The following is a 23,647-nucleotide window of genomic DNA, read 5'->3' as shown; positions in this document are numbered from 1 at the left end:
CCCGGGTTTTTTCCCCCCATTATCGGGCGAAGCCGGCCATCTCGTAACCATGCCCTCGCCCCACCCCCACACTGCCCCTGTCCTGTCTTCTGTACCCTGCCTTGAAGGTTGGCCGGCTCTGCAACGGAAAGCAGTTGGCGCCGGCCAAAATCGGCTTTCAATTATACCGATTTGGCCGGTTCCAGGAGATCACCGGCCATCTCCCGATTTGTGTCGGAAGATGGCCTGCGATCACTTTCGAAAATGAGCTGGATAGTAACCTAAAGTGCTTTGAAAATGGGCCCCTTACTGTCTCCATGAATTCCAAACACACACAAACCAAAATAAATAAAAAGATTTCATAACACACAGCCTTCTGATAAATCACAGTATAGCTTCTTCAAATCTGAGTTAACACTATTCCTCCACAGGTAAGTATTGCAGTAGCTCCTGCTGTTCATTTCCCCTACAGCATCCTCCATTCTGTACAGCAGATTTTCTCAGTCCTCTCCTGGAAGCACACCCACCCAATAAGGTTTTCAGGATTATCACATCAAATAAACATAAAATAGATTTGCATGTTTTGGAGACTTATTTCATATATATTCATTGTGGTAATCCTGAAAATCCAGCTGGTTAGGTATGCCTCCAGGAAAGATTTGAGAAGCAATGCCATACAGTCGTGGACATTCTCTGTCTATATAGATAGATATTTAATATCTAACTAGATATTTTTCAATTTATAGTGCTTCTGATAATGTTTCAGGTGTTTATTCTATATCATTGTCTCTGGATGAGTAAAGAATTTGGTGGGTGAGAGTGGTTTAACTAGTCTCAGAAGAAAGTCAGTCCAAAACTGTTAAGCTTGCCATGCTTCCTGAGATGCCAAGATGCTGGCTCAAATATTTCACAAATTGTTTGGTCAATGCATAAGTGGATGTACTCCACAGAGCTGACTGTACCTAGTACATATCCATCCTATTTAAATGTTACTTACAGTCCTCTTCATCTGGGCTGAAGGCTCTCTCTTCTCTTTATAGAAGTCATCCTGAGTTTGATTGCCCCTGAAAAGCAAAGAGATATTGATGGACTTTTTGAAGTGAAAAAAAAAAAACAAAACCCTGAAAGTTGAAGCACAAGAATGTATGCTGCAGACCATATGCAGCGATTCTATGTTAAGTGTACCCTGGTACAAAAAATATTCCATTACATTAATTTATAATTCGCCTAGCAAATATGTGTACACACTTTTATGTTACACATTAATATATTATTGCATTTTTTTCAGTTATTGCGTGACCTATTTTTCATGATCTTTCTTGTGATTTTGTAATTACCATCACTTTTCAGTAAGCTTTGGATTTGTTTTTTTTTTTTAAACAATCAGATTTCAGAATGAGGAGTGGAGATACTTGGAGTCTACTGATGACTATTCCTCTCAACCAACTTTCATAAGAGTACAAATACCCAATTTGTTTATACTAGCCTTTACAGACACCTCCCTCCCTCCCTATTTTACATCCTCCCCCAACATCCAATAATTACAGCACAAAGTTCTCAGCTGAGTGGGGGGGGGGGGGGGGGGGGAAGTGTGACACCCACTCCAGCACCTTCTGGAATCCTACAAATCAGGAGTGCTACATCTGGCCAGTAGATGTCAACAGTCATGCAGAGACTGTGAATTTATTTCAGTTTTTATATTCTACCTTTGCAACATGGAGATCAAAGCAGATCAAGTATAAAAAAAAAACTAACATTTATATTACATCACATCATAAAACATAACATTCATCGTAGTAATATAAGTTATTGAACATATTTACAACTGTAAAAAAAGGCATAGGCAATGGGTAACCATCACTTCACTGGACAGACTAGGTGGACCACACTGGCTTTATCTGATATCATTTAGTACATTACCATGACAAAGAAAAATCAAATCCTGTTTTCAACAATAGAGGTAGCACTGGGGCAAACACATCACCAGGTCATTTTTGGGCTTATTTTCGAAAGAGAAGGACGCCCATCTTTCAACATAAATCGGAAGATGGGCGTCCTTCTCACAGGGTCGTCCAAATCAGTATAATCAAAAGCCGATTTTGGACGTCCCCAACTGCTTTCCGTCGCAGGGACAGCCAAAGTTCAAGGCGGCGTGTCGGAGGCATAGCGAAGGCAAGACTTGAGCGTGCCTAACACTAGGAAGTCCTCGACCCATAATCGAAAGAAACAAGGACGTCCCTGACGAACACTTGGACGACTTTAAATGGTCGTATTTTTCTTACGACCAAGGCACAAAAAGGTGCTCGAAATGACCAGATGACCACTGGAGAGAATGGGGGATGACCTCCCCTTACTCCCCCAGTGGTCACTAACCCCTCCCACCCTCAAAAAACATCTTTAAAAATATTGATTGCCAGCCTCAGATGTCATACTCAGCTCCATCAGAGGAGTATGCAGGTCCCTGGAGCAGTTTTAGTGGGTGCAGTGCACTTCAGGCAGGCGGACCCAGGCACATCCCCCCCCCCCCCCCCACCTGTTATGTTTGTGGAGTAAACAGCGAGCCCTCCAAAATCCACTATACCCACATCTAGGTGCCCCCCTTCACCCGTAAGGGCTATGGTAGTGGTGTACAGTTGGGGGTTGGGGGTTTTGGGGGGCTCAGCACACAAGGTAAGGGAGCTATGTACCTGGGAGCAATTTATGAAGTCCACTGCAGTGCCCCCTAGGGTGCCCGGTTGGTGTCCTGGCATGTCAAGGGGACCACTGCAGTACAAATGCTGGCTCCTCCCACGACCAAATGGCTTGCACTTGGTCATTTCTGAGATGGGTGTCCTTGGTTTCCATTATCGCCGAAAATCAGAAACAACCAAGTCTAGGGATGACCATCTCTAAGGATGACCAAATTTCAGCATTTGGGGTCCCTGACCGTATTATCAAAACAAAAGATAGATGTCCATCCTGTTTCAAAAATACGGGTTTCTCCGCCCCTGGATGGGGACGTTTTGCGAGGACGTCTTCATCAAAACTTGGACGTCCTTTTTGAAAATGCCCCTCCACGTGACTCGGGTCACCCCTAGAAGATGTGTCCCTCAATCTTTCACAGATCATTTTACAAAGCTGCGCTAGCGTTTTTAGCTCGTGCTAAAAAATCAGCATGCACTAAACGCTGAGATGCTCACAGGAATATAATGGGCGTCCACCGTTTAAGTGAAATCTGATTTTTAACACAAGCTAAAAACGCTAGCGCGGTTATGTAAAAGACCCTCTCAATTTGTAGAGTATTTTTCAATATCCTCTCAACATACAGCCTTATTTTAAAATACCTATAACAGCACATGCAGCAGGAACAGACATGCTTTGTCTAGGATATCCTCAGCCAGAAAATGAACCCAGGCTCTTCCTTAAATCCTGATTTGTGTACACAGCACAATAAAGGCAGCTCAGTCAGTCATCAAGCAAACAATTTATGTTATAGTCATTTTACCAAGCTTTCTGAGACTTTGAATCTTATGTCATTCCCTACACCAGGAATGGAAAAACTATATTTGCAAATGATGGAGATGTGTCTGTTGAGGCCAAGCCCTTCTTAGCTTTTCTCACGGCAGTTTTCATTGACAATGAACACTGATTTTCTAGCACATAAACCAATGCTGGGTCACAGGAGATACCAGCCACTATGTATATCCATACACGTGTAATTAAGGTATTTATTTATTTTTATTTAATTTCTTATATAAAGCTTGCAAGCCTGAAAGCTATTACTCCTCCACTCAAGGAGGAATGAAATCTAGTTATATGTACATTTTTAAAAATGCAGATGAGAAATAGAGAAAAATGAAACAGACGCGAGGAACGGAAGAAGATGGACAGTGAAAAGCAGTAAATGGAAATTCGATCTTGGAAAAGGACTTGGGAGAAAATCAAGAGGATGTAGTAAAGAGATTAGGACCAGCCCACATAGAAAAACAAAATGCTCAAAAGGTACACACAATTTTGATTTTTAATATTTTGTTTTATACAGGAACAAATCTCTTTTTATCACCCTTTTTTCAATGTTCTGCTGCTTATAGTCTGGTTTCTTGGGGTTTCAGTTTCATTTTTTTTGTCTAGGTACTTGTTTCTAATCTGTAGTCTCTCTTAATACTAGGTAACGGTTTGGGATTTTTATAACATGTAGATTCTGTGTATCGTTGTTCTCTTTGTCCAGCTGGAGGTGTTCTGGTGTTCTAGAATATTTGCAGTGCTGACTTTTCATAGGTAGGGTTAGTGCACATTGAGCGTCTATCTGCAAAATGTTTTGCGTTACTTCTCAGTATAGTGGAGGGAGTTTATGTTGCTCTCATTGATGAAGAGAATGTTATTCTAATTCTACTTCTGTTCTGTATCTGTTGCTGGAAGTTTTACTGATTGATTTGGGAATCTCCCACGTGAATGAATAATAATACTCTATGGGAGTAATACTGTAACTGGGCGCCACAATTTAGGTGCGCCAATGCCACGTACTGAGCACCAGTTGTATAACGGTATCTGTGTGCCAATATGCCATTATAAAATACTAGAGTAAGTTGGCACTGATGTGCTTAAATGCTGACATGAACAGTTACTCCAGGTCTATGACACACATAACTGTTCATGCCTGAACGTGGCGTTTTAGTGTGCAACTCATAGTAAATTCTAGAACAGCACTCTAGCACTTATTCACGTAACTGTACATTATCCCTGGGATTCTAAAATCACACCTCGATTTCCACATGGAAATTGAAGCATATTCCATAACAATGCGCACAGTGGCGGCCCTACCATTAGGCCAACTGAGGCAGGGAGCCTCATGCAGCACTCTTCTGAGGCAGCATCACCCCCGCCCTTCCTTCCTCAACCCCCTTCCTCAAATTTACCGGTCCTGGCCCCTTCTCTGTACTGCAGCCCGCCTCTCTGATGTAATTTCCTGTTTCCTCAGATGCAGGCCACAGCAATAGAGAGAAGGAGCTGGGACCAGCGGCAGGACAGCCTATGGGAATCACTGCCATCACCTCTACCTTTTGAAAAAGAAAAGAAAAGGTAAATTTTTTTCCTGGAGAGAGTAATGCATTGCCCCTCCCCCAGGCTCTCTAACCAGCTTTAGCCAGCTCTGCAATTTGGGGGGGCACAGAGGTGGACCAGGGAGAGAGCCTGTTAAACATTTACCAGCACACCACTGTCTGCGCCCCGTGTCCACCTCTGCACCCCCACACACCTCTGCGCCCCCCCCCCAATTGCACAGCTGGCTATAGCCAGGGAGAGAGCCTGGGGGGGGGGGGGGGGGAAATGCATTACTCTCTCCAGGCAAATTTTTTTTTAATGATCCCAGGTTCCAATCTAATTCATGTTTAATGTAGGATAAAATGCCATAAATAAGTAAATGAATATAAACTTTTAATGTTGAGCAGCTGATTCTCAAAGTGGACATATTCCAAACACTATAATGAAAATAAAATGATTTTTTTCTACCTTTGTTGTCTGGTGACTTTGTTTTTCTGATCATGCTGGCCCAGTATCTGATTCTGCTGCTATCTGTCATCTTAACTGCGTTTCCAGGGCTTCCTTTCCATTTATTTCTTTACTTTCCGCCTTTCTTCTTCATTTCTTGCCCTACATCCGTAAGTAAAAGCTGGGTCCTCCGCAGACTTGACTGTCCACTGGATCCAGCTTCTGCCTATTTTCTTCATCCGCGTGCAGATTTTCTCCCTTTTCCCTCATCTCATCTCCTTCCTCACTCTTCCCTCCCCTCCATCCGTGTCCAGCAACCCTCCTCTCCCCTGCCCTCCCCTCCATCCACCCATGTCCAGCAACTCTCCTCTCCCCTCCATCCACCCATGTCCAGTAACCCTTCTCTCCCCCTTGCCCTCCCCTCCATCCACCCATGTCCGGCAACTCTCCTCTCCCCTCCATCCACCCGTCCAGCAACTCTCCTCTCCCCTGCCCTCCCTTCCATCCACCCATGTCCAGCAACTCTGCTCTCCCCCTGCCCTCCCTCCATCCATCCATCCCCAACAATTCTCTTCTCTCCCCTAACCCCCTCTTATCCATCCATACCCAGCAATTCTCTTCTCTCCCCTGCCCCCCTCTATCCATCCATACCCAGCAATTCTCCTCTCTCCCCTTCTCCCCCTCCAGCCATCCATACCCAGCGATTCTCTTCTCTCCCCTGCCCCCCTCCAGCCATCCATACCCAGCGATTCTCTTCTCTCCCCTGCCCCCCTCCAGCCATCCATACCCAGTGATTCTCTTTTCTCCCCTGCCCCCTCCAGCCATCCATACCCATCGACTCTCCTCTCTCCCCTCCAGCCATCCATACCCAACGATTCTCCTCTCTCCCCTCCCTCCCCTCCCATCCATGTCCAGCGATTCTCCTTCGCCCCCATCCTTCCCTCCCATTCATATCCACATACCCGCCCTTCTTCTCCCCACAACATCCCCCTTTTTCTTCCTGCCACAGTTGGTTTAAATCTTTTTTATTACCTCCGTCGAAGCGGCCGCATCATTGCAAGCCCTGCCTGTCTCTAGCCTTTCCCTTCGTGAGGTCGTTCTCTCAGAGTCCCGCCCTCGCGGAAAAGGAAATGAAGTCAGAAGGCGGGACTCTGAGGGAACGAACTCACGAAGGGAAGGCTAGAGACGGGCAGGGCTTTCAATGACGTGGCCGCTTTGACGGAGGTAATAAAAACGATTTAACCCCCCCCCCCCAGGGCGGCACAGGCAAACAAGGGCAGTGGTGGGAGGTGAGGTAAGCGGGGTAAGCATGGCTTGTGGCGCCCTCCTGCCATGCTTACCTCGTTTACCGGAGCCGGCTCGCCCTGCAGAACAACCGGCTCGCAAGATCTTAAAAAAGCAGCATCAAAAAGGTGGGCTTTTAGCTTAGATTTGAAGACGGCCAGAGATGGAGCTTGACGTACCGGCTTAACCATCCTGTTAAAGAATTAGGGGGTATATGATTTATGATTTACATAAAATTAAATGTAAATCGGTATGGGAACTTGGGAACTAAAGGTGGAGCTAGGAGCAGAGCTTCGGTCCCAAAACAAAAAGTTGTTCCGCTGCCTCTGAGGGAGGGGAGGGGAGGGTAGCGAGAAAGTATTCCTTCTGGCTTATTGTGCCGTGTGTCTTAACATAAGCAAGGTACCCATCAATTTTTTTTATTCTAGCTACACACAAATGCAGAGGGGGGTTAGAAAGAATTCCATGAGCCATGCTTTGCCCACTCATTTACTCTAGATTCAGGCACCGTCACAGTACTGGAAGAAACTGGAACTTCATAGAGAAAAAAAAATTGCTATACCAGCAAACTGGTTATGTGAGGTCATGCAAACCACACTGTCACCCATTTGTAGCTGACACTACACATAATGAACCAAACGTGATTTTGTTCAGTTGGCTTTTAACTGCCATGAATACCACAGAGATAAAACTTTCTTTCCTTTTAAAAATATTAGGTACCACAATTCTTTAAAATATCCAATTCATTTCACCTCTGACAATTTGCAATTCTGGTTTCAGGTTTAAGCTGATAACTGCAAAGGACACCAAGTCTTTCCTATTTGTTATAATGGAAACAGTTTAAAGAGTCTGTGCTTCTAGTGTGATCTATGCCTAAGGTGATGTAGTGGGGGACAGGCCTGCCATCCTGAATTTAGTTATAGAAATATAGACGGCCCTATTTCTGCTGAGGGACTGCTGAGGAAGATTTGCTCACTTCATGACTAGCTAGGTCTCAAAGGGGGAGAGGTGCTACTCCAGGCTAAGCTTCACCAAGGAAAGGAACTGGAGAGGAGAAAAGGAGATAACATGAAGAGGATCTGAAGCAAAAAGCACAAAGGTTTTTGGTTCAGTACAACTGGGTGCCTAGGACGGTACACTGTCCCTCCATAAGGTTTGGAGTATCCCTCAGGATATCCAATGCTCTCACCTAAGTGAATCTTCAGCCATGAGCCCAGTTACTCCACCCTAAAAGCAGCTCAAGGCCTTACCCATCCCCCTCATCGTCCAGCATTTCCATCTTCCCACCTTCCATGTCCACCATATGGCTTCTCCCCCTCTTTCCCTCCTTCAAGGCCTTCACTGCTGCCACCGCTGCACTCCCTCTTTTCAAGTCAAAGGAACAAGCATATTCAACATTAATGCAGGGTTTTTAACCATAGGTCCCTGCTCAAGTGCTGCCATATCCTGCTCCCCTTCCAATACATGACTTTCCTGTCAGGGGCCGGGGGGGGGGGGGGGGGGGGGGGGGGGGGGCGGGGGAGGTGGTGGGCAGAGCATGACAGCATGCAAGAAAGGGCCTGTGGTTAAAAGACCTTGCACCAGCACTGAATCTATTTGTCCCTTTGGCCTGGAAAAGAAGAGGATAGCGGCAGCAGCAACAGGGGCAAGAAATATTGCACTCGAGTTATATAGCCATCCCCCTGACAAGTCCTGTTCTGTAAGTGAGGGACCAGAATCCCCTGTGCAACCCAAGCACATTTCCCATGGGAGATATTTCAGGAGAAGCGATTTTTCTTTTTGGACTGTCCAGCGGCTCTGACACTGAATGACCTCAAAGTTCGACAGAGGGATTCAGATTAAGAGCTGTTTCAGTGGTAGTATTTTGCAGCATTCTGTGTGGGAATCCGGGGTGCATGGCTGTGGACCAGGAAGAGCTGAAAAAGAGAAGAGGCACGCCCAGGAACCCAGAAAAGGAGTACATGGGCCTCAGAGAGGAACCTGTGCACAAAACTGTTGTGATTTTACAAACTGAATTTCTGTTTTTCCTATTTTGCTTTTTGCCCTGTAAATACATCCAATAAAAGTTCTGGGGATTTTTTGTTTAATTTAAAGGGGAAAAAACTGTGTCCCAGGGTGGGTTTTTTCTTGTAGGGTCTCTGGTGCTTTTGAGAATTTTGTAGTATCATTTTGGTGTAACCTTCGTGGCATTTTTGTCTCCCTTCTTGACAAAGATTGCTATATTTTATGTCTTTCTATTGCTTCTTGTGTACCCCTCTAGCACAAATTCTTACCCTGATGTCAGAGGGTCAATACACAAAGGGCTCCATTTACTAAGGTGTGCTAATAGATTTAGTGAGCGCTAAATGATCAGACGCCCATAAGAATATAATGGGTGACTTATCATTTAGCGCCAGTTAATTATTAGCACATCTTAGTAAAAGGACCCTTATATTTGTGGGGGAAAAACACAGATAAAAAGAAATTGTATTTGCAATATTTCAGGTTGCTCAGCTCTGTTACCTCTTTTTATTCTTTTGTCCTAGCAGTTTCCTCCTCTGCTGAATTTGCAGCTTAGCCTTAATGGCCTCCGATGAGGAACAGTGCCACAAGTTTTCATTTGCCTCTACAAGGCAAAGGGTAAAGGAAGGTCCAGGATATTTAGCCCTCTCACCTTGCATCTGACCCAGTTAATCACAGAGTCACAAGGAGCTACAGTGGGAACTGAACGCAGTCCACTGCACTAACCACTAGGCTACTCAGGGCTATTTCAGCCAAGGTATCCTCTCTCTCTTGTTTAATGTATATGCGAGTATCCACATCACTAGGCAAGGGTATTTAAATGCCCACCTTGAGTGAATTCTTTCAAAAATGTAATAAATAAATCCTCACAAATAAAAATAATTTTCCTCAAATCACCACACACAGAATGAATTTACTGCACCTGACTGTAAATCAGAGCTCAAGGTGAGTTACAAATGCAATTAAATCTAAAATCCAAACCCAAATACAAAACAGGTGGGTCTGCTGAAACATCTTTCAACTAAATAGTGAGCACCTAAAACTAATAAAAAAAAAAACCCACAGCAGGGGAACTCTCACATTTTCAAAAGAATAAAATTTCATGGGTTTTCTGGTTCTTGAAAGACAGATTAGGATCATATGATTGCTCGCTTTCTTGTCTAAAAACTTGGCAGATATGAGATGCTATTATTTAAAGAGTTCTAACTACACAAAACTACTTTTAAAAACACAGCAACTTGCTGTTTTGAACGCTACTGAAATTCAAGGATGGGAATGATTTTCTTCTCTCACAAAAAGTGAAGTGATGTTCTGAAACAGGATTGCATGAAGGGAAGTGAAACTGGTGTCCAGCACCACTCATCTGAAACACTGTCCAACTGAGGAAAAGTGATACATTTGGCTTTTTCAACAAGAATCTGCCTCTAGCTCTTTCCTCCTCACACAGACTGGTACAATTTTCAATGTCTGCTCTTCCTTTTTTTTTTTTTTTTTTTATTGTTCAAGTACTAAGCCGAACACGCAGTCAGATCTTCAATTTACCAATCACTCAACAGGTGACCGAAAACTGAAGATAAGGGCACTGATACCAAGTTCTAATAACAGCTTATTTGGGTGAAGCCTACTCCAGCTCTGCTATCCTCTGAGAGATGCTCTTTCTTTTATGAAAATAAAGTAACAAGGGGTCACCAGGAGCCTCCTCCAGCACATTACAGGATCAAGACATCAAACAAACTCTAGGAAAATTACTCTAATAAGAGCCCACTATCCAGAATGGAATTAGAAAATGTAATCTGAACCACAGCACAGATTCTGGACATTAGTTCGTAACTTAATATACAATTTTTTGTGTTTTGGTTAATTTTCTTTTTTGTGTTAGCAGTTTTTGTGGTTGTTTATATACCAATGAAGAGTTTAATATGAAAATGAAATTAGAAAAAATTGAGAGATGTTCTTTTGCAGTCGGCTGGTGAGGGGTGGGGGGGGGTGGAGAAGTGACATTTTCTTTTTTGGGGGCCTCCAATTCAGTCAAAGCCAAGACTGGGATCCTGCCATCAAGGGTATAAAAAACTTTATTCACAATTGTCTGTGGAGTTTGTTTCCACTGTTCTATTGTCACTTCCCAAATAAGGGCTCCGTACTGCAGTTTCCTACAATCAGGGGCTTTAATCTAGCCAGTAGATGGCATTGCTGTGAGACTGGGACCCTACCCCATAAGCTGTGAATGTAATCTGTACAGCAACCCCAGTCAAGCCGGAGAGCAGAAAATATGAGTTGAGAAATTAACCCAAGTCCCTTCATGCACGTCAACGCATACACACACACTACTACCACTAACCAATAACCCACCCCCGACCAGCTTCAAAAGTTTTACGTTTTATTTCTTCAACTACTAACTTAGCAAGATCATAGTTTTAAATTACACATCTCCTTTCACAACAACATGAGATAAATGGAAACACAATGAAAAGACTTTAAAAAAATCAATCATTTTATATTTTCAGTAAAGCGTGGCAGGTGCATACTGTAATGGCATGACACATTACCACATCTCAGGTGGTTAAGGAAGAGTAACTTAATGGGCAATGAGCTGAAAAAGAGTGGAGGAGTGGCCTAGTGGTTAGGGTGGTGGACTTTGGTCCTGAGGAACTGAGTTCAATTCCCACTTCAGGCACAGGCAGCTCCTTGTGACTCTGGGCAAGTCACTTAACCCTCCATTGCCCCAGGTACAAATAAGTACCTGTATACAATATGTAAGCCGCATTGAGCCTGCCATGAGTGGGAAAGTGTGGGGTACAAATGTAACAAAAATAAAAAGTAGGGAAGTCACTAAATCCTCCACTACCTCAGATACAAACTTATCTCCCACCCAGTTTACTAAGCCACGCAGCAATGCCAACACGGCCCATTCAAAGTGAATGGGCTGTGTCTGCATTAGTACAGGCAGATGCTAGCATGGCTTAGTAAACAGGGGGGGTTAGATTGTAAGCCCTCCAGGGATAAAGCAAAATGTTTACTGTACATACCCAAGTTTAACTCACCTTGAGCTACAACTGAAAAAGGTAGGCGTGAAATCCTAATGAAAACAGTGCCTTGCTGCTCAACCATGAAACAGAAAGAATTCAGTTCTAGCTTTTACCAGTATCCCAGCAAAGAGGCACTTCATCTTGGGACAATTCTACAATTGGGCACATCCCCCCCCCCCCCCCCCCGATATTCAAAACCATTTAACCGGCCGTCTCCCGCTGAATATCGCCGGATAGCAGCTAGTGGCTAGCTGCTTATAATGCCCAATATAACCGGCTATCCACCGATTTTCAGTATGAATTTGGTGGCCATATTTGGCCACGTGAAGACCTCGAATATCTTTGGCCGGTTTAAACATAACCAACCAGCACTGAATATCGGCTTGGCCAGTTATGTTTAAACCGGCCAAAAGTAAACCAGATATTCTATGTCAGTCACCAGAAACAGCCCGGCATGGAATATCTGGACTCAGCACCGAATGCAGGAGGCAGCCCACCTACCACCCGCAGTCTGAATATTGGCCCCATTCATTTAGGTGCCCCGAAGGGATGCGGTAGGAGCCCATTCTATAACAGAAGCTAGATGCCCAGGTCCCATTACAAAATACCAGTATCGGCACAGCTAACATTTAGGTACCTGCAGTTAAACCAGCTACAGACCTGGCATAAATGTGGACACCTAAATGCAGCACTGCAGTATTCTGCAAGTTACGCTCATAAATGGGAGCCCTGCCCTTGTCCCCCGCCCCCCCCCCCCCCATGCACACTCCATGTATTCACCTTCTTGCAAACAAGTTCCAGAGGAGATCCGGGAAATTATAGACCGGTGAGTCTGACGTCGGTGCCGGGCAAGATAAGGGAGGCTATTATTAAGAATAAAATTGCAGAGCATATACAAAAATATGGACTGATGAGACAAGGTCAGCACGGATTTAGTGAAGGGAAGTCTTGCCTCACCAATCTAATGCATTTTTTTGAGGGGGTAAGCAAACATGTGGACAATGGGGAGCCGGTTGATATTGTATATCTGGATTTTCAGAAGGCGTTTGACAAAGTGCCGCACGAAAGACTCCTGAAGAAATTGCAGAGTCATGGAATCGGAGGTAGGGTATTATTATGGATTAAGAACTGGTTGAAAGATAGGAAGCAGAGAGTAGAATTGCGTGGCCAGTATTCTCAGTGGAGGAGGGTAGTTAGTGGGGTCCCGCAGGGGTCTGTGCTGGGTCCGTTGCTTTTTAATGTATTTATAAATGACCTAGAGATGGGAATAACTAGTGAGGTAATTAAATTCGCCGATGACACAAAATTATTCAGGGTCGTCAAGTCGCAGGAGGAATGTGAACAATTACAGGAGGACCTTGCGAGACTGGGAGAATGGGCGTGCAAGTGGCAGATGAAGTTCAATGTTGACAAGTGCAAAGTGATGCATGTGGGTAAGAGGAACCCGAATTACAGCTACGTCTTGCAAGGTTCCGCGTTAGGAGTTACGGATCAAGAAAGGGATCTGGGTGTCGTCGTCGATGATACGCTGAAACCTTCTGCTCAGTGTGCTGCTGCGGCTAGGAAAGCGAATAGAATGTTGGGTGTTATTAGGAAGGGTATGGAGTCCAGGTGTGCGGATGTTATAATGCCGTTGTATCGCTCCATGGTGCGACCGCACCTGGAGTATTGTGTTCAGTACTGGTCTCCGTATCTCAAAAAAGATATAGTAGAATTGGAAAAGGTACAGCGAAGGGCGACGAAAATGATAGGGGGGATGGGACGACTTTCCTATGAAGAGAGGCTGAGAAGGCTAGGGCTTTTCAGCTTGGAGAAGAGACGGCTGAGGGGAGATATGATAGAAGTGTATAAAATAATGAGTGGAATGGATCGGGTGGATGTGAAGCGACTGTTCACGCTATCCAAAAATACTAGGACTAGAGGGCATGAGTTGAAGCTACAGTGTGGTAAATTTAAAACAAATCGGAGAAAATTTTTCTTCACCCAACGTGTAATTAGACTCTGGAATTCGTTGCCGGAGAACGTGGTACGGGCGGTTAGCTTGACGGAGTTTAAAAAGGGGTTAGATAGATTCCTAAAGGACAAGTCCATAGACCGCTATTAAATGGACTTGGAAAAATTCCGCATTTTTAGGTATAACTTGTCTGGAATGTTTTTACGTTTGGGGAGCGTGCCAGGTGCCCTTGACCTGGATTGGCCACTGTCGGTGACAGGATGCTGGGCTAGATGGACCTTTGGTCTTTCCCAGTATGGCACTACTTATGTACTTATGTAGTACTTAGGCAACCTGATTGCACATACACAGGTGCAGGCCCATTAGATTCCACTTTGTTTGTAGGTCAAGTCTTTGAAAAGTGTTTTGGGATTTCTTTATTGAGACACTTGTATTTAAATCTGGGCAACTTTTTAACTTGGGGTAGAATGGGATTTGCAATGAGCCAGGGGATTTTGAAATGAAATGCCTTGTCAGTGACTGAGTGGCAGGTCGCAGGGGTCTCTATTTAAGCAATAAGGCACAGCAGGGGCATATTGTGGGAGGCTAGTGAGTGGGATGGGATGCTGTAAGTAGGCATGGACACAGCAGTTAATGTTCTTTATGCCTGAAAGGATGCTGATGGGGGGGGGGGGGGGTTCTTTACTGTCTTGTGTCATTATAGAATTAATGTATGTTAAAAAAGACACAATAAGAGCAATTCTGTAATCTAGGCATCCTCATTTAACAATCCCTTGAACATACACATATCTAGAAGATATCCAAAACACTTTTCAAAGACAAATGGAATCTAATGGCTTTCAGGCCTTGACCAGGTCAGGGGGAAAAAAAATCACATCATTCAATTAAAAATATTCAATACAATCCTGATCTTTCTTGATGGGAGACTCTATGACATCACCACGAAAATGCTACCACTTACAGATGTGGCAACTTCTTTTGGGTAGACAAAAATCTAGAGTGGGAGTTGAGAGGCTATTGTGTGTTTTTTTTTAACCAGTTCAATTACTTGTTCCTTCACACTGTCTAAAACAGAAGGTAGATATGCAGATAAACATATGTGATGGTACTCAAAAGGCACAAAATTCAGAAGACAGGAGGAAGGAATGCTCAAGGGAAAAACCAAAAGTGCACTAGGCCAGAGGTTGACCAAATTTTGGTTTTGATTTCGGTGCCGAAACTGGCCCAAAATCCATTTTCTGCCAAAATTACAGAGCATATACGTAATGAGACAAAGCCAACATGGATTTAGTCAAGGGCCTTTCCAATCTACTACATTTCTTTGAAGGGGTGAACAAACATGTGGATAAAGATGAGCCAATCGATACTGTGTATCTGAATTTTCAAAAGCCACTGACAAAGTATCTCATGAAAGACTCCTGAGGAAATTAGAAAGCCATGGGATAGGAGGTAGTGTCCTGTTGTGGATAAAAAAAACTGGTTAAGAAATAGAAAACAGAGAGTAGGGTTAAATGGTCAGTATTCTCAATGGAGAAGGGTAGATAGTGGGGTTCCCCAGGGGTCTGTGCTGCTTTAACAGGATTGTGAAAAAGGTTAAGACGCCCTTACGAGACTGGGAAACTTAGATTTCAGCAAAGCTTTTGACATGGTTCCCTACAGGAGGCTCTTGAATAAACTTGACAGGCCGAAGTGGTGAACTGGATTAGGAACTGGTTGACGGACAGACGCCACAGGGTGGTGGTTAATGGAATTTGATCGGATGAGGGAAAGGTGAGCAGTGGAGTGCCTCAGGGATCGGTGCTGGGGCCAATTCTGTTCAATATATTAGTGAGTGACATTGCCGAAGGGTTAGAAGGTAAAGTTTGCCTTTTTGCGGACGATACTAAGATTTGTAACAGAGTGGACACCCGGGAGGGAGTGGAAATCATGAAAAAGGATCTGAGGAAGCTAGAAGAATGGTCTAAGGTTTGGCAATTAAAATTCAATGCGAAGAAATGCAAAGTGATGCACTTAGGGAGTACAAATCCACGGGAGACGTACAGTGGGGGAAATAAGTTTTTGATCCCTTGCTGATTTTGTAAGTTTGCCCACTGACAAAGACATGAGCAGCCCATAATTGAAGGGTAGGTTATTGGTAACAGTGAGAGATAACACATCACAAATTAAATCCGGAAAATCACATTGTGGAAAGTATATGAATTTATTTGCATTCTGCAGAGGGAAATAAGTATTTGATCCCCCACCAACCAGTAAGAGATCTGGCCCCTACAGACCAGGTAGATGCTCCAAATCAACTCGTTACCTGCATGACAGACAGCTGTCGGCAATGGTCACCTGTATGAAAGACACCTGTCCACAGACTCAGTGAATCAGTCAGACTCTAACCTCTACAAAATGGCCAAGAGCAAGGAGCTGTCTAAGGATGTCAGGGACAAGATCATACACCTGCACAAGGCTGGAATGGGCTACAAAACCATCAGTAAGACGCTGGGCGAGAAGGAGACAACTGTTGGTGCCATAGTAAGAAAATGGAAGAAGTACAAAATGACTGTCAATCGACAAAGATCTGGGGCTCCACGAAAAATCTCACCTCGTGGGGTATCCTTGATCATGAGGAAGGTTAGAAATCAGCCTACAACTACAAGGGGGGAACTTGTCAATGATCTCAAGGCAGCTGGGACCACTGTCACCACGAAAACCATTGGTAACACATTACGACATAACGGATTGCAATCCTGCAGTGCCCGCAAGGTCCCCCTGCTCCGGAAGGCACATGTGACGGCCCGTCTGAAGTTTGCCAGTGAACACCTGGATGATGCCGAGAGTGATTGGGAGAAGGTGCTGTGGTCAGATGAGACAAAAATTGAGCTCTTTGGCATGAACTCAACTCGCCGTGTTTGGAGGAAGAGAAATGCTGCCTATGACCCAAAGAACACCGTCCCCACTGTCAAGCATGGAGGTGGAAATGTTATGTTTTGGGGGTGTTTCTCTGCTAAGGGCACAGGACTACTTCACCGCATCAATGGGAGAATGGATGGGGCCATGTACCGTACAATTCTGAGTGACAACCTCCTTCCCTCCGCCAGGCCCTTAAAAATGGGTCGTGGCTGGGTCTTCCAGCACGACAATGACCCAAAACATACAGCCAAGGCAACAAAGGAGTGGCTCAGGAAGAAGCACATTAGGGTCATGGAGTGGCCTAGCCAGTCACCAGACCTTAATCCCATTGAAAACTTATGGAGGGAGCTGAAGCTGCGAGTTGCCAAGCGACAGCCCAGAACTCTTAATGATTTAGAGATGATCTGCAAAGAGGAGTGGACCAAAATTCCTCCTGACATGTGTGCAAACCTCATCATCAACTACAGAAGACGTCTGACCGCTGTGCTTGCCAACAAGGGTTTTGCCACCAAGTATTAGGTCTTGTTTGCCAGAGGGATTAAATACTTATTTCCCTCTGCAGAATGCAAATAAATTCATATACTTTCCACAATGTGATTTTCCGGATTTAATTTGTGATGTGCTATCTCTCACTGTTACCAATAACCTACCCTTCAATTATGGGCTGCTCATGTCTTTGTCAGTGGGCAAACTTACAAAATCAGCAAGGGATCAAATACTTATTTCCCCCACTGTATGTGTTAGGCGGTGAGAGTCTGATATGTACAGACGGGGAGAGGGATCTTGGGGTGATAGTATCTGAGGATCTGAAGGCGACAAAACAGTGTGACAAGGCAGTGGCCATAGCTAGAAGGTTGCTAGGCTGTATACAGAGAGGTGTGACCAGCAGAAGAAAGGAGGTGTTGATGCCCCTGTATAAGTCGTTGGTGAGGCCCCACCTGGAGTATTGTGTTCAGTTTTGGAGGCCGTATCTTGCTAAAGATGTAAAAAGAATTGAAGCGGTGCAAAGAAAAGCTACAAAAAAGATATGGGATTTGCGTTACAAGATGTATGAGGAGAGACTTGCTGACCTGAACATGTATACCCTGGAGGAAAGGAGAAACAGGGGTGATATGATACAGACGTTCAAATATTTGCAAGGTATTAATCCGCAAACGAACCTTTTCCGTAGATAGGAAGGCAGTAGAACTAGAGGACATGAAATGAGGTTGAAGGGGGGCAGACTCAAGAAAAATGTCAGGAAGTATTTTTTCACGGAGAGAGTGATGGATGCTTGGAATGCCCTCCCGCGGGAGGTGGTGGAAATGAAAACGGTAACGGAATTCAAAAATGCATGGGATAAACATAAAGGAATCCTGTTCAGAAGGAATGGATCCTCAGAAGCTTAGCGGAGATTGGGTGGCAGAGCCGATGGGGGGAGGCGGGACTAGTGGTTAGGAGGCGGGGTTAGTGTTGGGCAGACTTTCTATGCCCTGAAAATAGCAGATACAAATCAAAGTCAGGTATACACATAAAGTAGCACATATGAGTTTATCTTGTTGGGCAGACTGGATGGACCGTACAGGTCTTTCTCTGCCGTCATCTCCAATGTTACTATGTTCATTTGTTAAAATATCCTATATAATAAAACTCACCCTCAACGTTCTGAAGACACTGACGTCAGTGAAGCCAAGCCACTGACGTCACTTCCTTCAAGACAGGTTCGAAGGGTTCATGGTGGTGAAGCCACCTAAATCGCCAAGTCTCCGTGCCCCACCCTCGCCACAAACGTGATGACGTTGAGGGCGGAGCAATGGCGTCACACACCGAGGGCAGAGCAATGGCGTACGGGGGCGTTCAGGAGGTGCGGAGCAATGGCGTCACAACGACGAATGAGTCGGTAGGTAGGGAGGGAGGGAGGGAGAAGGGGGGGTGTTGGGGAGGAAAACCTTGCTAGCGCCCGTTTCATTTGCTCCAGAAACGGGCCTCTTTTACTAGTATAATATAGTACACACACCCATAAGCACAAGTATTACCATGAACACCTTGTCAAGAGACCATTGTTAGTATGGTGGAGCCGTAATTAGTGATCTGGAAATTAGTAAGTGGTCACCGTATGTTCCATTAATAACTTCTCAGTAAAGCGGCTTCATACAGGGCAGACTGATGAGGAGCTAATCAGCTTAAGTGGTAAAGATGGTCTAGTACAGGCCTTGACAAATCTTCATTAAATCTAGGAGCCAGTCCAAAAACTTAGGAACCAGCAGCTGGAGACCTCTCTCGCTTCTCCTTCCCCGCCCCTCCAACATTGTCTACAGTGAATTTTATTCTTTTCTTGAGGGGTGGGGGGTGGAGAAGAGGAATGGGAATCCCCTGGCAGATTAGCAGCAGTTCTTTCAGAAAATGATTTACTAAGGCTCCTTTCCTATTCTATGTCCCTGGAAAAGCAACTTTAATAAATCAGTTCCTCAAGGTGCCTTTGCAAGTCACTAGCAGAGCCAGCAGTCTCCTTTCCCAAAGTATTCTGTCAGCTGTGTGACAGCACTGCCTTGACAGGTGAAGCAAAGAGGCAACTGCCTCTTTGTTTCACATATCACCATGGCCTGGGTTCTCATCAATCTCTCTCTCTCTATCTCCTGCCCCCACCCTCTAGTCTTCACCCTGTCAGTCTCTCTCATGCCCCCTCCAGCCTTCAGCCAGCCAGTCTCACTCGTGCCCCCCCTCCAGTCTTCACCCAGCCAGTCTCTCTCGTACCCCCCCTCCAGCCTTCACCCAGCCAATCTCTCTCGTGCCCCCCTCCAGTCTTCACCCAGCCAATCTCTCTCGTGCCCCCCTCCAGTCTTCACCCAGCCAATCTCTCTCGTGCCCCCTCCAGTCTTTCTCATGCCCTCTCCAGTCTTCACCCAGCCAGTCTCTCACATGCCCCCCACTCTTCACCCAGCCAGTCTCTCTCCTGCCCCCTCCAGTCTTCACCCAGCCAGTCTCTCTCGTGCCACCTCTTCCAGACAGTTACTCTCATGTCCCCCACCAGCCTTCCTCCAGTCATCCTCTCTCATTCCCCTACCCCCCAGTCTCTCATAGTCACCAGCTTTTGCCTTCCTATTCACAGCGCTGCCTTTGAAACGGCTTTCCTGGCTCTGTACAGCAAGCCACACTATGCAGAAAGTCTCATGGTTTTCAGTTCCATGTGAGTTTCCAAACCTCCAGTATAGCACAGCTCAAGTTTGTGGAGAGCCCTATCGCTTTGTAGAGCCAGGAAAGCCATTTCAGAGGCAGCACTGTGACTAGGGGGGGGGGGGGGGAAACACTTTCGAGGGTATGAAATCCCAGGTACCAGGCTACAATTTCTAGGCACCATAGCGACCTGGCATCCGGAATTTGTTGAGCCTTTGTCTATTAAAGTGCCAGGTGGCCAGATAACTCACCTAAACAAAGCCAATGTAAAAGGGCCATTGCAGACAGAAATGAGGCAATTCTATAAACTGGCACCTAAAGGTATGTGCCATTTACTCAAGTCAAAGGCACCATCAACTAACAGGTACTACCTTCTAGAATAACACCTAATGCACACAGACACCTAAGTGCCATACTGCCTCACTGCAAAAAGGGGGGAGGGGTCTCACAGTTACAAATGTAGTTTATAGAATATTATAAATTATGCACATCACTTGGCACACCAACTTATACTTGCCATTGTAAGAAGGTGCATCCAAACATGGGTGCAACAATGCCAATTTACACTAGTATTCTACAGTGTCCGGAAAAACGGGACCCCAGTTGCTTCCAAATTGAAATGAAACAACAATAAAACTAAACTCCAAGTACTAAACAACTATAAGCCTTCCACCATAAAGATTCAAGGAACCTCTTTACAATTGGAAAAACATCTAAAAATACTGGGTATCACCTCTGACGAGAATTTAACTCTAGAAACCCAGATTAACTCAATGATTTTTAAAACCCTGAGGAAATCAGTCAACCTACAGATTATTGGAACAATCTCTTTGTTCTGTCATGCTTGGACTACTGCAATGTGCTGTACGTGTCTAAGGTGACTTCAAACACTGCAGCATATCTAAATTTATCATTCTTCCAGGTACATGTCTGTCTCTCCATTGCTGAAAAAGCTTCATTGGCTCCCAGTTAGGTCTTGTATATTGTTTAAACTTTGCTCTGTTACCTTTTTAATACTCCAAGGATAAACTCTGTTATATCTAGGAACCTAATACATATTTCAGGGGTCCTTTTACAAAGCCTTGGTAAAAACATGGCCTGCGGTAGTGTGGGAGCATCTTTTAGGAACACGCTGGGCCACTTTTTACCACGGCTGCAATAAATGTCATTTTTTTAATGGGCCGGGAAATGGCTAATATTAAAACTAGTGTGTGCCTATTTACAACCTGAGCCGACCTAGCGGTAAGGGCTCACATGCTACCCACTCGATAACCAAGCCACGCGTGCCAACGTAGGCGTGCTGCAGGTTACCGTGGGATTCAGCATGCGCCTCTACCCCAATGGTAGTACCAATTGGGAGCACTACCTGCGCCTTTGAAAAAGGGCCCCTCAGAAATGTAGTATTAGATAGCAGACTGCCTCTTTTATTACAATACCCATGTCCAAGGGGTGTGATATACAAAATTCCATACAACTGTACGTTTTTCTATCAATCACCGCATTGGTGGAACTCACTGCCATTGGTCATTCAGTTAATTTCTTGCTTTTCTGTGTTCAAGAAAGCTATCAAAACCTATTTCTATGATCTTTTTTTAAATTAGCTTGATGTTACCTAACTTGTTAACCTGAAAATAGATATATTTGTATTGTGTACCACATAGAACTGTTAAGGGACACTGCGATATAGAAATGTAAATGTAATGTATTACTATTATTGACAGGTGCTACTGCAAGATGCTGTGAAAAGTAGATGATTCCTGTTTTCAAAATGGCATCATTCAGGAAGTGATACACAAACAGTGTATATATTCAATTACTGTTATACTCAATCATTCAGGAAGTGACCATTAAGATCTGTTTTAGCAAAATGATGTTCAGGGAAGAAGATAAAGTTGCGATTACATTCTTGTGACAAAATAAGGCATACGGCACCAAGTGTTTGCTAAAAGTTTTTCCTAATAAAGGTTAGGCTAATGTATTTTCAAAGGTCATACTACTAAATATTTAAACAAATGCAAAGTATTTTGAAACTATGAAAGGGGTCCTGTTTTTTTTCCGGACACCGTCTATAATGGAATCTTGGCACTAAAACGCTGTTACAGAACTGGCACTCAGCACACGGCACTGGGGCACCTAAACTAAGGCACCAATTTTTAAACATTGCCACCAAAATGTGCACCCTGGTCACTTCTACACCCACTTGTCAAGTCGAAACCCACCACACACATGTTTTCTGCTCTCAAAGCATCCTACGGGAGGGAATGCATTAGAATTCGACTACACTAAACGGGGTCTCAATAAATGGGAATAGGCCAATTCAGGCCAAGGTGAGATTTGTTTACGTTTAGGCTTGATATACTGCAATTAGCTGTCAAGAGATCACAGTGGTTTATAAAAAGTTAAAACATTAAAAATTAGCAAGGAAAGGAACGCCAATAAATAGATAGTCATGCCGCTCAGAAGGGGGAAAAATGACTTCTGGGAGAGAGCCAGAACACAGAAGACTCAAAGTAAATCACGTCAATGCTCATTCCACTAAGGGCTACAGGTAAACCCAGTGCACAGAACTGCACAAAATGATGCAAACGTAACAAAAAACAAGTGTACTTTGCAAAACTGCAATCCATGCACTAGGGATAAGGAAAACGATATATCACTCATGAAGAAACCTCTGGGAATCAGGATGTTCCTCCAGGGCACAACACCACAAGGATGCAAGGGCCCAAATTACTCCAGGAGCTTGTAGAGGGAGTGGCCCCCTGGCCTCGCCACTAAATACCTTGAGCTAAGAAACAGAACTCAGGGAAAGCAAATAATGACGCACCTAAACCAAAACACAAAACACAGGTCTTCAAATTAGCCAGCCTTCCATTCCTTCCCACCACCCGGAAATGTGGTTTGCTTTTATGGAGCATGATATCGAATTCCACCCTTTGTGATGCCATGCAGGTGACAGCACATTCTATAATGGTAAACTGGGCAAAAGGATTATTTTATGGAATACAGGCATTGCCCAGCATCAGCACACCTACATAAACGCACCCGTAGTTACACCAGCCATAGTCCTGGCATAACTGCAGTCACATAAATGTAGCAAGGGCAAAAGTAACTTCTGTATTCCGTAAGTTGTGCGCTTTAAGTGGCAGCGGTGCAAGTAAAAGTGGTATGTTTGACTACGGAAAAACAAATCCTGGAGACAATGATCTTGGAAATGCTTATTTATTTGTTAAAAAAGACTCGACACAACTGTTGTGTTTCGGCCGTCAGGCCTGCATCAGGAGTCTATAAAAAACATACGTATACAAATAAAAATTAAAAAATATGTATAAGATAAATGCATAAAACATATGATAAAAGGTAAGAACAAACAACAAACATATATGGAAATCAACAGTTGTGTCGAGTCTTTTATAACAAATAAATAAGCATTTCCAAGATCATAGTCTCCAGGATTTGTTTTTCCATGGTCAAACATCCCACTTTTACTTGCCCTTGTGTTCTCCCGTGGGGCGTTCGAGTTCTCCGTTGTATTGCAGATTCCTTTAAGTGGCAGCACCATGTGAACACCCCCTTGCATTTATTTGCTATGCCAATTAAATGCCCTTACAGAACAGCGCTTAATCACTTCGCTACCACTTCGTGAAAAAGGGGGAAGGGGAAGAGAATGGGACTTATAAACCGCCTTTCTGTGGTTTTTCCCAACTACATTCAAAGAGGTTTACATATTATATACAGGTACTTATTTGTACCTGGGACAATGGAGGGTTAAGTGACTTGCCCAGTGTCACAAGGAACTGCAGTGGGAATCGAACCCAGTTCCCCAGGATCACAGTCCGCTGCACTAACCACTAGGCTACTCCTACACTCACCCAGGAAAGTGCCAGTT

General features: G+C 44.4%; 1 protein-coding gene across 1 annotated transcript in view; it reads right to left on the bottom strand.

Moving 5' to 3' along the window:
* RREB1 (ras responsive element binding protein 1) overlaps window positions 1-23,647 on the bottom strand; it is a 387,040-nt gene that overhangs the window by 269,672 nt on the left and 93,721 nt on the right. Inside the window, 1 exon segment of the mRNA XM_030208824.1 lies at window positions 977-1,043. The gene's annotated coding sequence lies outside the window, so the exon portion shown is untranslated.

The sequence above is a fragment of the Microcaecilia unicolor genome, chromosome 1 (assembly GCF_901765095.1).
Source record: "Microcaecilia unicolor chromosome 1, aMicUni1.1, whole genome shotgun sequence".
NCBI classification, from domain to species: domain Eukaryota; kingdom Metazoa; phylum Chordata; class Amphibia; order Gymnophiona; family Siphonopidae; genus Microcaecilia; species Microcaecilia unicolor.
Note: the sequence above shows the minus strand (reverse complement) of the source record. Positions and strands in the feature narration are given on the sequence as shown.